At 35.6% G+C, this 14,491-nt stretch overlaps 1 protein-coding gene across 6 annotated transcripts in view; it reads right to left on the reverse strand.

Annotated features, from left to right (window-relative positions):
• Window positions 1-9,375, reverse strand: part of CDH18 (cadherin 18) — a 557,226-nt gene extending 547,851 nt beyond the window's left edge. For 4 of the 6 annotated variants that reach the window (XM_054059856.1, XM_054059852.1, XM_054059848.1 and 1 more), the window contains exon 1: window positions 9,105-9,374. The gene's annotated coding sequence lies outside the window, so the exon portion shown is untranslated. Of the gene's footprint in view, window positions 1-9,104 lie in introns of all 6 variants that reach the window. The other 2 variants (XM_054059861.1, XM_054059862.1) reach the window with 2 other exon arrangements.
• Window positions 9,376-14,491: the final 5,116 nt, after the last annotated feature.

Below are 14,491 nucleotides of genomic sequence, written 5' to 3' on the forward strand. Positions count from 1 at the left end.
TTTTTGGTTTTTAATATTGTGGACGATAGAGTGTAGTGATAGGCACAAGGAGCGGTACCTGTGTTCATAATAAAAAAGAGAAAATAAAGATACCTCAGCATAGTACAAAACACACATAATGAAGTTACTGGTGGCTTCAGTGTTTTAAAATATGATGGAATAAGCATAATTAAAAGTCATGGAAATTATAATGACAATGTATCATCTGGCATATGGTACATTAGCCAAAATTTATATGCTGCTTTACACCAGAACAGTTTTGCTTACTCAGAGGAAATAATCATCCTGGCTCTCAGAACAAATGACATTTAGAGTCTGATTTTAAAAAAATTAGGCTGTACATTAGAAACATGACTTACTGGAGACATTTAATCAGTGACTATGATTATTCACGATAATATGGGGGGAAAACTGAAATCTCCAGCATACTGCATTTTATCTGAAACAGAAATAACAGTGGTGAGTGTAAGGTTTTTCTGACTGATTGAGATCTTGACAGAAAATTCTGTAGTAGACTCAGTTGTGCATAAATATGCATCTGTAATGGAACAGAGATTTAAAAGAATGTAATATAAAACAACTGCTGTGGGACACTTGGGACACAACAACCCCATGCGGTGCTACAGGCTTGGGGAAGAGCAGCTGGAAAACTGCCTGGCAGAGGAGGACCTGGGGGTGTTGGTTGACAGCCGACTGAACATGAGCCAGCAGTATGCCCAGGTGGCCAAGAAGGCCAGTGGCATCTTGGCTTGTATCAGAAACAGTGTGGCCAGTAGGACCAGGGAAGTGATTGTGCCCCTGTACTCAGCACTGTTGAGGCTGCACCTTGAATACTGTACTCTGTTTTGGGCCCCTCGCTAGAGGAAAGGCATTGAGACCCTGGAGTGTGTCCAGACAAGACCAACAAAGCTGGAGAACAAGTCTTATGAGTGGCTGAGGGAACTGGGGTTGTTTAGCCTGGAGGCTGACGGGGACCTTATCACTGTCTACAACTACCTGAAAGGAGGCTGTGGAGAGGTATGTGTTGGTCTCTTCGCCCAAGTGATAACTGATAGGATGAGAGGAGATGGCCTCCAGTCGCCCCAGGGGAGGTTCAGATTGGACATAAGAAAAAATTCTTCACTGAAAGGGTTATCAAGCCCTGGAACAGGCTGCCCAGGGAGGTTATTGAGTCACCATCCCTGGAGGTATTTAAAAGACAGGTAGATGAAGTGCTTAGGGATGTGATTTAGTAGTGGACAGGTACAGGTGGGCTTGATGATCTTAAAAGTCTTTTCCAACCTAGTGATTCCATGATTATTTACAATCAAGTCAATACTACCAAAAGACAATTATCTGTTAAATACTTGTTTGTTTTGTACATTGTTGTTCTGTTAACCTCCATAACATGGCATGACAACATGTTGGTATTTAGACAAGATGACAACAAAAGATTTAAGTGAGTTTTACAGAGTTGTAGTGGGGATCCTCTCTACTGTTCTCAAAGTTAGAACTGACTCTGAGTAACACAAAGATTATACTGCACTTCTACATCCCTTTTACATTAGTATACTGACAAAAAACATGAGTCATTTACTGAAAAAGTTATAAAGTAATTAAAATTTTAGGGTTTAAGTGGGAATGATAAAGTCCACGTGTATATCTATTTCATTGATGTATAAAGTGGCTAGCAACCAAATTAAAAACCAGCAAACAAAACACCACCCTACACTCAAATAAAAAAAAAAGACAAACCAAAAGAACAAAGCCTTCCACAATTCTTAACCCCAAAATTAAGAAATTCCGTATTGTTACAGACTACAGTGACTAACTACAGTGACTGACCTTCTGTTCTTCTTTTCTTAATAAAACATAGCAATATTTTCCTGCCCTACCCACTTTGCTGCCCCCCCCCCCCAAAATAAAAGGAGATAGAAATTCCTGTCCAAAGAAAATAGAACTTGAAAAAGGTGATGCAAACTTTGTGAAACTACCAGAAAAAATGGAGAAAGGAAACCAAAGTTATATCAGGACTCTGCATCTTTCCAGTCCTGGGTACAGGAGACTTGCAAAGAATTTTTTGTTTTATAATAGGTGTCTACAGCAGAGAACTCTTCCAGCTGGTTTTGCTGTACACCATCCAAAGGCCAGTTGTTTTTCAGCAGAAGTTCTAGTCTTACAACATTGCCTGAAGATCAGTGGCTGGTTTCTTAATATGTAAGTGCAGCCATGTTACACAGGAGAAATGAGCTATCATTGACTCATAAAAGTTTTAAATACCATGCAGGCTAAAATATCTGGTGCTGTTTGTGTCTGGTAATTCCTGACAAACTCATTTTTACCTGTCGTTATGATTTTTGTTCATCATTTCTCCTTTCAGACATAGACATCTGTGTTGCTTGTGATCCTATTGCATATTACACAGCATTTCTCTCTGGATTTTAGTGTAGACCTAAAAATTCTCCAAATATTTTATGTAATTAAAGATGATGAACAGTTAGAGAAGCAGGAAACACTGTAGCGGTATGAATTGGTTTTGTATAAGCAGTAAGATTAGACTTTGAACTACTGTTTGAAAAATTTTCATGGATGAAGTACTCAGTGATTCCTCTTGAGAATGTTAAACAATGACAGGGTTAAAGAAAATATATGAAGGGAAACCAGAGTGGAGAATTACAGTATGTAATTTCTTGATAACTGTCTATATGCATGCTGTTACACCAAGTTTTATACGAAATAATGAAAGATACCTTTCCTTAATGGAAGGTGTTATAACTATTTTGTATGATAAAAGCTTGTGGGTGAGTTAATCCTGACATCCTTTAATTCCTGACATTCACTTCTGATGCTTAGCAGTGTTTATCAACGACAGAGACTGACAGCATTTCTTGCAGCAGGACTTCTCCAAAGTTTAGACAGGAACACTTAGTTCTGAAAACAGATGAAGAGGTTCATGGGGTGTACTTAAACATATATATATAAAATGTATACACTTACATAAATATTTATGAACAAGATAAAGCGGTAGAAATTTAAATGCCTGAAAGAATTATATAACCACCAGTCTAAGAATTTAATAACTTGAGTGGTGGTGGTGCTATTTTATTTTAGATTGATACATAATACAATTAGATAAGATTTTTACATACTCTTTTCTCTCTGCCTGATACAAGTTGATCAAATTGTCTAAGTTATTAAGGAGTTTGGTATGTCCCAGGCATGTTGTATTTGCTGCATTTGGGCAAGACATTGAAAAAAATGAGCTAGAGTAGGGAGGAGGTTGCACCTTATGTCAGGGGTGAGGGAGATGAGAGGTGTGACTTTACTGTGCTATCCTAGAATGAGGTACAACTTCAGTTGGAAAAATTTTCCTCAATAGAAAGAAAGCAACTTGTAAGAAGATACTAATTGTATCTCTGCATCATTTCACTGATGTCATCTTCCTGGTTCTGTGTCAGTTAGTCAGGTCAAATAACTTATAAGCAGTTATCCAAGATCTTAGCTATGTTGTAACTGTCAAACAATACATGGGTACATAACATAAAAGGGACATATCTATACCTAGAGAGTTCTTTCTGATCTTCAAAGTAATATCTGCATGACACATTTACCTGGAGAGGCAGCAATCCAGAAACAATTTCCTTTTTTAATGGACACCGTAGGGCTTTCATGCTTTGCTCCAGCTTTGCTAGCAATAAGCAGCTTCATAACAACTGTAATTCTGGCCACTGATGCTTGTTCTGTTGGCATAAGGTAATAAAGTACATGCTGATTGTACTGCTTTAGGTTTGCTAGTTAAATTCTATAACGCACTACAACAAGCTGTTTGAAAATCAAGAAAGTGCTCGATGTATAGCAGTGCATAGTATTAATCACAAACATCCAAGATTATGAAGATGGTTGGGTTCTACATGGTTGTATTTTTAAAAATTGCATAGCTACTCTAGCAGATGTGTACATCTTTGTGGAATACGGACAGTAAAAGATAAGCTTAAATAAAGGCAGATGTAGAGATATATACACATATATGTGTATATTTAGGTTTGACTGAGGTATTGTATCCAAACATGAGGAAGCTGCAGATTGCTCTTTCAATACAAGTTATACGGCTAAATCCAGCACAAACAGGAGTTGGGAAAGACCCTCTTTTTCTAATTTGTGTTATTTTTTTCAGGTAAAGCAATTAACAGCAAGAGCTCTTTATGTTACATTACTTAGTGTATTTTAGCTTTTGCTGTTACTGTTTGTGTTGGAAATGTTTTGATAATACGTGCAACAATTACTGTTATAAACTTCTCTACTTCTCTACTTCTAGACATATCAATGATTCCCAGCATATATTATTGAAAAGCAGGAAACAGGAAAAAAATCTTAAATATTTCTTATTTCAGTACATGTCTGAGGAATTGCTTTTTATCAATCTTTAAACATTCATCAGAGACAAATGATTTATTCATGCTTAATAGAGCCTAGCAGACTGTAGCAGTTTTCATTAGCTAGATTTTAAGTGACTTCTGTTTGCCATAATAATACTTCACATTTCTACAACAATTTTCATTCAAAAGTATTTCAAAGTGCTTTGCAAAGTGTGTGTATATAAGGGATAAATTAACCAACCAGTAAATTAGAGTTACGTCTGGTGTGAAGCTCTGCAGAAACTTTATGGCAAAAATCCTGTGTAAGTTTGGGGTTTTTTGTTTTTTTTTTTTGTTTTTTGGGGTTTTTTTTTATGAAATTCCATTGATTTCAAGGAAGCAAAGGATATAATTAAACTAAACTCTGTTTTATAGAGGAGAAGAGAATCTTACAGCTAAGGCACTTGACTCCAACAAAGAAGTGGTATCTGTTACTTGTTTCTTCCACAGACCTCATGTCATCTTAATGTATTTACTTAGTCTGTTTTGGACCTTAAATAAAGTCAGGATAACTAATAATTTATACCTGCTCAGCTTTGATGACTATTCATGTACATGCTAAGTTATTTGAAATGTAAGTGAATCATAGTTAACTCCAGCCATCTTTCAGCAATGAAAAAGCCCTCTTCCACTGATGGTAAACTAATTTATATGATGCTGTATTTGCTATGTGCCTGCAATGTAGTTACTGAAGATCATCTGCCATGACTCTGAACCATCAGTTATGTATCTCAGAAATAATAGTTTATTTCTGGTCTTGATAATTTTTATCATATTGCATGAGCTTCAAACTAAGGCTGTTTCCCTGTCTATGAAGCAGTAAAAACAATGTCTTCAGATCCTGGTTAGAATTTCTAGGCTTTATTTAACAGGACAAAGCTCTTCCTTGCATTTCATGAGATAGTTGCTATAAGCATGTGCATTAATTGAGAGAATATTCAGATTTGTAGTAAGACAAATAAGAGACATGATTATTTAGCTTGAAAGCAAAAATAAAATCCAACTTGGCCAGATTATTCTCCTGTGTCTTGAATGTAGAGCACCACAAGTGCTTTTCCTCTTTTTTCTTGGATGGAGCTGGTGGTGTTGGACTCTCTCCAAGCTAAACAAGTAGCAAGTTCATCAGGGTGGATGAAGTCATCCACCAACATGGTGTTGATTCTTTCAGGGTTTGCAGGAATAACAAAATTCTTCAACACTGGAACAGGTGGACAACTATTTTGCATGTCTTTTGATACTCATATTTCTCCTGGCCTCACCTCAGCATGCTGCTGCACTGCTTGTAACCACCTTGGTGTGCTTTACAATGGATCTGCTACTTTTTCTCAATGTGTATTTGGCTAGTTGGTAGTTATTTCACAAGGAACGTGATAAAATTCACCACTAATTTCAGATGTGGTGGTCCAATTAATGTACAGGAACTACTAAAGGCGTAACAGGCAGAACAAAGGCTGTTAGAAATTGGTCCATGGTAACTTCAGTGCAGCTACTCACATGAGTAAATTTTTGCAGAATTGAAACTAACTTCTGGCTTGCTTTGTGCAAAGAAAAGTCATCCAAAAATCCTGGTGACATACTCTGTCTTCCGAAAAAAAGCTGTGTGGGTGAAGAGTATGTCTGTTCCTGTGAATGCAATAAAACAGTACTGAACAGCATAACTTTTTTTTTTCCAGTTCTGGAATAGGTAAACTTAAGCTTTTTGGACATCAATGGTGCTTCATATTCGTTTTGATCACATTGTAAATTTGATTTAGCAACCCCAGAGATTACTTCAAAGTATGTGTTCTGACTGAACACTGTTTCCTGACTCTCCTTTATGAGGCATAAGATGATTTCAAAACATAACCGTATAACTGACAGTGGAATATCTTCTTGTAATTATCTGCATTGACTAAATCCCACCCCTAAAAAACCCCGACAACAAAAACATAAAAAACCCCACCAAATCCCAGTAATACATTAAAAAATACCAACCCAAAAAACCCAGACCAATAAAGATTTGTACTTGCTCTGTTACTAAAATGGTCTACATTCAGAAAAAATTCATTTCATTCAAGCAGCATTCAAGCATTACATTTTTTTAGTAATGAGACTAGTAAACAGGTATATCTGCTTAATACAGCTTGCTCTGTGATATCATAGTAGGAAAGAGCCCCCTAATGGTTTCAAGTTATCTAGGAAAATAAAAATAAATTCCACTTCTCTGAGTTCAATCTGGAAAGCAATACATAATCAATCAGTTCAAAAAACACCAGATTAGTCTTTTTGAGAATAAACATGATACAACTGAATCCATTTAAAGTGTTGTGAAAGGTCAAGATTAACAGTATTATCGACTAAAAAGAAAATGTACAATTTGTAATATGCAACCTCTTAAAACCTTAGCAATTTAAGCTTTTTTCAGCTATTTTTACTAAATCTAACATAAGAATATGCTTGCACTCTCAATCTTTAATCCAGAAATGAATAGCGTATTTCATGAGTAGAAGCTTAGCTATTTGTTTGAGTTTCTGATTTTCTGTTGTGTTTATTTAAAAAAAAAAAAAAAGAAATGTTCAAATGGACTACTCCCTTTGCAAATATAAGTACTTTCTAGATTATTTGGAGTTTCATGGTTAGGATGTAACATAAATACTAACAGATATTAATCTGGAGGGAATCATATGACTATGTTTGAAGTCACAGAACAGGCAGGATTTTAATACTAATAAAAAAAATTATACCATGTACTTAAAAAGCACAGCTATAGTAAACAAGGCTTTTCAGATAGAAAAGTGAGAGATAAATAAGAGTTGTAAGAAAGGTTTTGAGCATATGTAAAGGATTCTTTTTGCAAATCAAACTCCACATGAAATATTTTGAGACAGGCCTTAAGTTTTGTAAGGAGCCAAAGTGAATTAGGCATCCAGTTATTCCAACTCATTTTCAAATTCTGTTTACATTTTGTAGATCTAACTTTAGATACCTAGGTCTTTGTCTTACTGCTGAAATTTTCAACCAGTTAATTAAAATGCAAAGGGTTTCTCTTCATTATTTATGGTCAATTTCTGACACTGACTCCATAGCCAAGGTACCCAATCCTCATGTCTAGCAGTATTTCATGGATTAAAATAGCACTCAATGATAGTTAAGGTGGCAAAATGTTCCCCCAAGTGATTTTCTTCCTACTTGGAAAGAATGTCAAAATGAAACATTGAAATTGCTGACATGAATCAACCGTAAATACAAGAACAACCTTTCATTGTTTAATTCATAAAGAAAATACAAAGAAATATAACAGTAGAAACGCCATAGGTTAAGTAAGCCTCTGATTTCAGTTTATCATTTTGCTTCTTGTTTAGCCAGTGCTTTTTCACATAATACATTATAGAGGATGGTTTTGTAACTGTGGGAATTTCACATCACATTTGGGGGTTTGAGGCAGGTATTTGTATATAGTGCTTTATATGAAGTTGTAAAAAGATATCTGGGTAAGGAAAAAGAACAAAGTGCCTTTCTGTATTTGTGATATTTTTGTCATTGGGTGAAATGGATTATAGTTAGATCTATGGTCCAGCAGCAATCACTTGCTATAAGCAGTTTCTTAACTGGACAAAGCATTAGAGAGTTGTACTTGGCTGGGTGCAAATCTGTTTGAATACTTGAGTTAATAAACCGATGCCTCTACTTCACTCAGGGAGCATTCAGAATAGCTAGTATATGAAAAATTCCTTTCAGTTTGGAGCAAGAAGCAGAGTGCATAAACTGATGAGGAAGGTGGTACAGGTTATCACAGCTGGAAGGAATGTGTCACTAATGAAGTGACAGTGTTGTCTCCTTAGTGTTTCCTTACCTCCTGTGGCCTGTAAACCCTGAGTCAATCACCTTACTGACTTACTACATCACCAGAAACTGGATTATTTCAGTTTCAGCTTATCGCCTTCAAAATCATAGAGAGCTATGACAACCTATCACCTGTCACAGCAAAACCATTTTCACAACAGTCAAAGGACATATGCAGAAAGTTTACACAGAGTAAGGCAGTTAGAAGACAGTGGTATCAATGTCATATCAAAGCAATCAGTCCATAGGATGGCTGCTTCAAACATGCAGCACAGCATAAGAGAACATCCTAGGTTTCATATTTCAGGTCATAAGCCTTGATCTCCGTTTTGCAAGCAGAATGTTAGCAATAACTGCTGTATCTATAAAAAGATGGCAGTCTAATGCCATATTATTTAAGGCAGATCATGTTTGCACAGCAGAAGTAAGCTTGCAGTCAAAAGACTGATACTGTTTCAAACTACTGAAAAGCACTGAGAAATCCTTCAGGTAAATGTTGTCTCTGCCTGGCTTCACAGCATGTACAATAATGAATAAATAATGTGAGAGAGTTTGTGTGCTGTTATTACGCCAGACTACTTAGTATGTGTGGGGCAAGTTACATGAAAAAATTACACAAGTAATTAGAAATCATCTTTTTCTGGCTGCTTCATTCCCATTTACTTGAAGGGTTAAGCATGATAAATACAATGCACTAAGCATGTCCCGTTCTTTATTGTCATCAGGTGTACATAAATACTTGATACATATAATCTATGAGTGAAAGGAATTTAAGTACACTAAATACATTCTATAAACAGATGCCAAAGCTTGTATTTAACATTTAAGATACAAAAAGAATAATTCTTTTTCTTAGCTGCTCAGAAAAGCAAAGGATAATTTCCTTACCTGGAAAATTAAACTCTGTATATCATCAGTACTATGTGAGCTAAGGGGCACAGGATGACTTTTTGTCTTCAGTAATAAGCCTTTCTTCAGAGATGCAGAACATTAAAAGAGGTAATTACAAGTCAAATGAACTATTCCAATGTCCAATCTGTTATCAGCTGCACTGACTTAGAGCTCGCATCCTCTTGCAAATGAAAAAGGTAGCTCAGCAAGTCGTCTACTGAAGGAGCTTGATATCAGTGTTATCAGGCACCAGCAGTCACATACTGATGCTATACTGTGTACAGTCTCCCTCTACAACGTGCTTTCTCTCGCTTGCTCTCCCTCTCTCACTCTGACGTTCACTCAGCTCTGAGTCTGAGCTCCTTCTGCTGCTGTATAATCAATCTAGCCTGTCTGAATCTAATAGGCCTCTATTTAACCAGCCAATCAATAGCACAGATCCTGCTGCTGCTCCCCAGGGTCTTTTCCAGGAGTGGTACAAACAATAAGAGTTTGGCCAGCAATTTAGCGAAGTATTTTTCATTATTTTATCTCCCTTAAAGAAAAAATGTTTCAGAGAGCTCGGGTTCACAGCTATCTTTCTCTCTGTGTTTTTTCATGGGAGTTATATAAACATGCATGTTGTACTGCATTAGCATTCTGAACATTTAGTTTTTTACCCATTCTCTGTGCTATAGAATACATATTAAAAAAAAAAAAAAAGAAAGAAAATACACACATATTCCCTCCACTTCTCAACCTAGAAATAGCAACAAATAGCTGTTGTACTTTAAAGGCATACTGTATCTTCTGCTGTACTGGGTTCCTGAAGTATGAGAGCAAGCAACTAAAACCAAAACTTCAGAATGGATGATGTGCACAGTGAGTATTTTTGTAGCAATAGAGTGACATTTTTTATATTTTATTTTATTTTATTTTATTTTATTTTATTTTATTTTATTTTATTTTAATTTTGGAGCATTAAATCATAAGAACGTTTATTTCCAACATGGGTATTCTGTTTGCCATTCAAAATTATAAATCAACTTTCATGCTGAAGTTAACTGTGGGAAAGTACCTATGATACTACTGAGTCCAGAGGGTAGGTCACAGGTACTTCCATGTTGCAGCATGTCAAAGATATTACATTGCTGTTCTATCATTTGAAAAAGCAATTTTAACTAAAGAACACCATGAACACAATGCACTCAGTAGCTTTCTAGAGAATCTATTGTCCCATTCTTGATCATGTCCTCATACATGCTTCTTGCAGAAATTCATCCGATTGCCAAAGAATCCAGAAACAAAGTAAGAACATCGATTTTCTGTTTCTTCAGTATTTGAATTGTCCATCAATCTAAGGATCTCTCAATACATTCATTGCGTAAAGACTTTGTGCAGGTGATCCTTTCCTGAGAACTGGAACTTGCAGTCCAACTGCTTATTCCATAACTGAAATTGCCTCCTCTGAGAGTTACCATAGGTCAAACCTCTTACTGAAGTGTGAGAACTGTAGTCTAATGTCAGAATCTGACATAAGTACCTAAGCAAATAGATACATTGATAATTAAAATAAGTCTCTTGTGATAGATAGAGGTATCTACTTGACTCACAGAATTTATTGTGTAAGGAATGATCAAAAAAGATTGTTGGTTTTGAATGTCTTTATCAAAACATCCCTGTTAAACACCTTTACAGAGCCCTGCCAGACAGTTTACCGTCTACATAATCTACCCAACAATCCAGACTTCTTGGATAAACACAGGTTAGTTCTACCAAGTCATCAATTTTAAGTTATTACTCTCTTGAAAATTCTATTCAAAGATTTAAAAGGAAAGACAGCAGGAAGAAAAAGACCCACTATTAAACTGTGTTTACAACACAAGAAAGAAATATACAGTATTCATAAACTGTAAGGGATATCTCTAAGCCTGTTCAGAAGTATACAGTTATCTGGAAAATATTTCTGTCTAGTCTGAGTCTTTACACAGGAGTATGTGTAAGGTCATATAATATGGCAGAAAATAATAGTATGTTTATGCACTTGAATCTCTTTTAACATATACACAAAACCAACCAACCAAAGAGGAAACAACCAATGAAGTAACAGTATCCACAGCAAGTTCAGCTCATTCATTCTTATTGTAAAATACAATAGCGTCAAATAATAATCTCTGATTCCTCAGTTGCATATAGAATACCACAGTCTACAAAAGACATGTAAAAGTTTTCTCGAGGGTTCCGAATGGTCTCCATCAGCTAAGTGATGTTCATAGATAGACAAAAATATTTAAAAGCATAAATAAAAATAAGCATGGGTAGAATTGTGGTCATACAACTGTATGAGTGAAGATTGGGTAGTTAAAGTGTGTAAGGCCAGTATAGCCCTATATGTTGGCTAAGGGGCAATTAGGGCAAATGATGTTCTGCCCTTGGGGGAGGGTGGGAGCAGGAAGGAATAGGGCAGTGTAAAGTTCATTCTGGATCTCAGTGAGAAAGGCCCAGAATCACATGCTGTAATAAAATAGTTGTTTTAATAAGAAAGAGTGAAGGGTACTATAAACAGAGAGTAAATCTTCCATCCCACGTATGCTGGCAGCACTTCTTTCATGCAGCATGGAGCATGGGCAGACTTTCCTACACCACACTGTGCAGACCCTAACCATGGAGAGAGTCTTTTCTCCTTCCCGTGCTGTTGTGCTTTTTATTTTTTGTAACAAACAGAATCACTGTATCCTGATAGTATGGGATGTTGTCTCTGCCGTAACACCCACTAGCATAGCAGAGTCTTGCACGGGGCATGGGTTCCTTTAAAGCAGCTGCTTATGCTAACATATGGGCTGCCCAAGCCTTAAGCAGAGGGCCCAGAAAGCAGACATTAGCTTGTTCAGGATCACTAATACTGTGATATATAGTCTTCCACAAGGCTCCCAGTACAGATGGGAGAAACATGGTTGGAGAATTCAGGGTGGAAGGAGCTCACATTCCAAATATACTTGTAAAATTTTTCTTCCCCAGCTTCTTTCTGCATTTAATCTAATTGAGTCTCTGCAAACCAAACAATTGTATGTGAAATAGTATTACAAAATTATACATTGTGCAGCTTGGTATTTTTGTCTTTGTTTTTCGCTTTTCAGGTGAAGGCAGGACTATCAGGATCACAAGTTTAAAAAGAGGATGATTGTGTAAGTCTCAGGAACTGGTCTTTTATACAAACGTCAGTAATGATTGAAAAAATAGCAATTTTAATTGTATTTTGGAAATACAAATGTTGACATGCAGTTGTCTATGGGGGAGCTTTATATGCTACATATGTTGTATGAAATTTGTGTGTATCCAAATGAGTATATATGTGAAAATACCTCTTTCACCTTCATGTCTGCAATGGAGTAAGATAAACTGTCATAAGAATGTGAGGCTACAACATATCACAGTATGACTATCTAGGACTGCAGATTTGTATCTTTAATAGATAATGTAAATAGTGACTACCTAGAATAACAGATGTTTAATATAGCAGTGTTTAATACCAGCCCAGTATTTAAGTTTGAAACACTGAAACATTTTGTTAAACCATCTCAAAATAGTTTTAAATAAAAGATATACTATATGTACTCTTCTAAGAAGGCCTGGATATCTATTTTTCATTTTATTTTGCCTAATCTGGGGGAAAACCAAATGCATTTATGTGATAGGACATCTCTGTTTGTGAGTTATGTGTTTTTATATATTTTTAAGTGTAATTTTCTACAATAAAATGTTTTTCACTATTTCAGATTTAATTAATAGAGAGGAAATATAAATCCTTCCTACTTCACAATCCCAACAATAATCAAGGTAGTTCTGTGGGCGAGTAATCAGAGGAAAGCCAGAATATGCAGCTCTGTAAAACTAAATCTTGTGAACATCTAATGATGGAATAGCAGATGTTGCCTATTCATAGAGGTGCCTTTGATGGGTTCCCTCATGGTAAAGATAAAAATAGAAGTCAGGTTGTACATTTTACACCTTTCCCTGTAAAGAATGAATTAAATGAGCTTAGCACTGGTTCAAAAAAACTGGTTTAAAACAGTTATTTTTTACTGATTTTACTGATATAGGCATCATTCAAATTTCAAGTCCTGCCAAATCTTAACACATTCTTAAAATGCTCAGGATATTCAACCACTTGAAATTCAGTACTGTATACTCAAGTATGCAATGTAGAAACCTAAACCATTATTTATAGTTTTAATGATATTTAGGAAAGGTATTTTTCCACAGATGAGGTACAAAGCTGTATTTAAAATTTGTTTCAAATGCTTGAATATAAATACAAGGATAGTGAAGGCAGTATTTGTCAATTTTATTAATTTTTTTCTTATAAAATATCGCTTTCAGATCCTGAAAGGCATACCTAGGAAAGAAGCCAAGATACAGGCTACAAAAGATAAATAAGATAACAATGCATCTTGTGTTCTGTATAGTATTTCTTATTATTTCTCATAGATTAGGTAAACATATTACAATTTTGCTAGAAAGCTTTCTTTTTATTCCAGTTATAGAGCTAACGCTTCAGTTTTGTAAGTACTTGATTCAGTTTCTGTAAACCTGCTGGTGCTGGAGAATAAGAGAAGGTATATCTCCATTCATTAATAACTTGTACTTTAGCCATGAGAGTTATGTATATGAACCTAATACAGTGGAATACATGCCCGTAAAACACAATATACTTTATTTTCTGTCTGAATGCTTTGGTGAGCTTCAGGATGAACACTGCTACAAAAAAAATGAAAACTAATATAATTGTAATTATTTATTATCATCACTTTACCAGATGATAATACCAGAATTTACCAGATCTACTTTAAATTCATATCTGTCTATAATGCATTCAACACAATAGGAATTGATCTTTATCACAGACTTCAGAACCTCCAAAGAGCCACAATGATGTTAATGAAAGAAACGGCTGTACTAGCCTCAAGGCCAGCTGAAATGGAAAAGCTTACATCTATACAGCTAAACTTTTGTCATCCCCAGAATATCACAGCTGCAAACAAGCTACTTCTTGGAAATCTTTGTGACAATTTCTGAATTTTGCATAAGCCTTGTTTGGAAGAGCTAGCCTACACAAAAACATTTAGACATTTAAAAAAACCCAACAAGTAAATATTGGAATCTTCTATGCAAATTTCCTGAGTCCCGGTATGACACAATTAAACTTCTCTGAGTTCTTCAGTAAAGCATGGAAAAAAGTAATGACTGTATTTAAAATGAATGGGATATTCATGAAAATTCACAGTTGCTATGGAGTCTCTAGCTTCACAAATTAAATATTTGCTTGGACACTTAATTCCCATTGCAAGTAGTTTCTGTTCCCTAAAACACTGGCAGTAATGAAGTCTGAAAATTACTTCAGTAAC

The sequence above is a fragment of the Cuculus canorus genome, chromosome 2 (assembly GCF_017976375.1).
Source record: "Cuculus canorus isolate bCucCan1 chromosome 2, bCucCan1.pri, whole genome shotgun sequence".
NCBI classification, from domain to species: domain Eukaryota; kingdom Metazoa; phylum Chordata; class Aves; order Cuculiformes; family Cuculidae; genus Cuculus; species Cuculus canorus.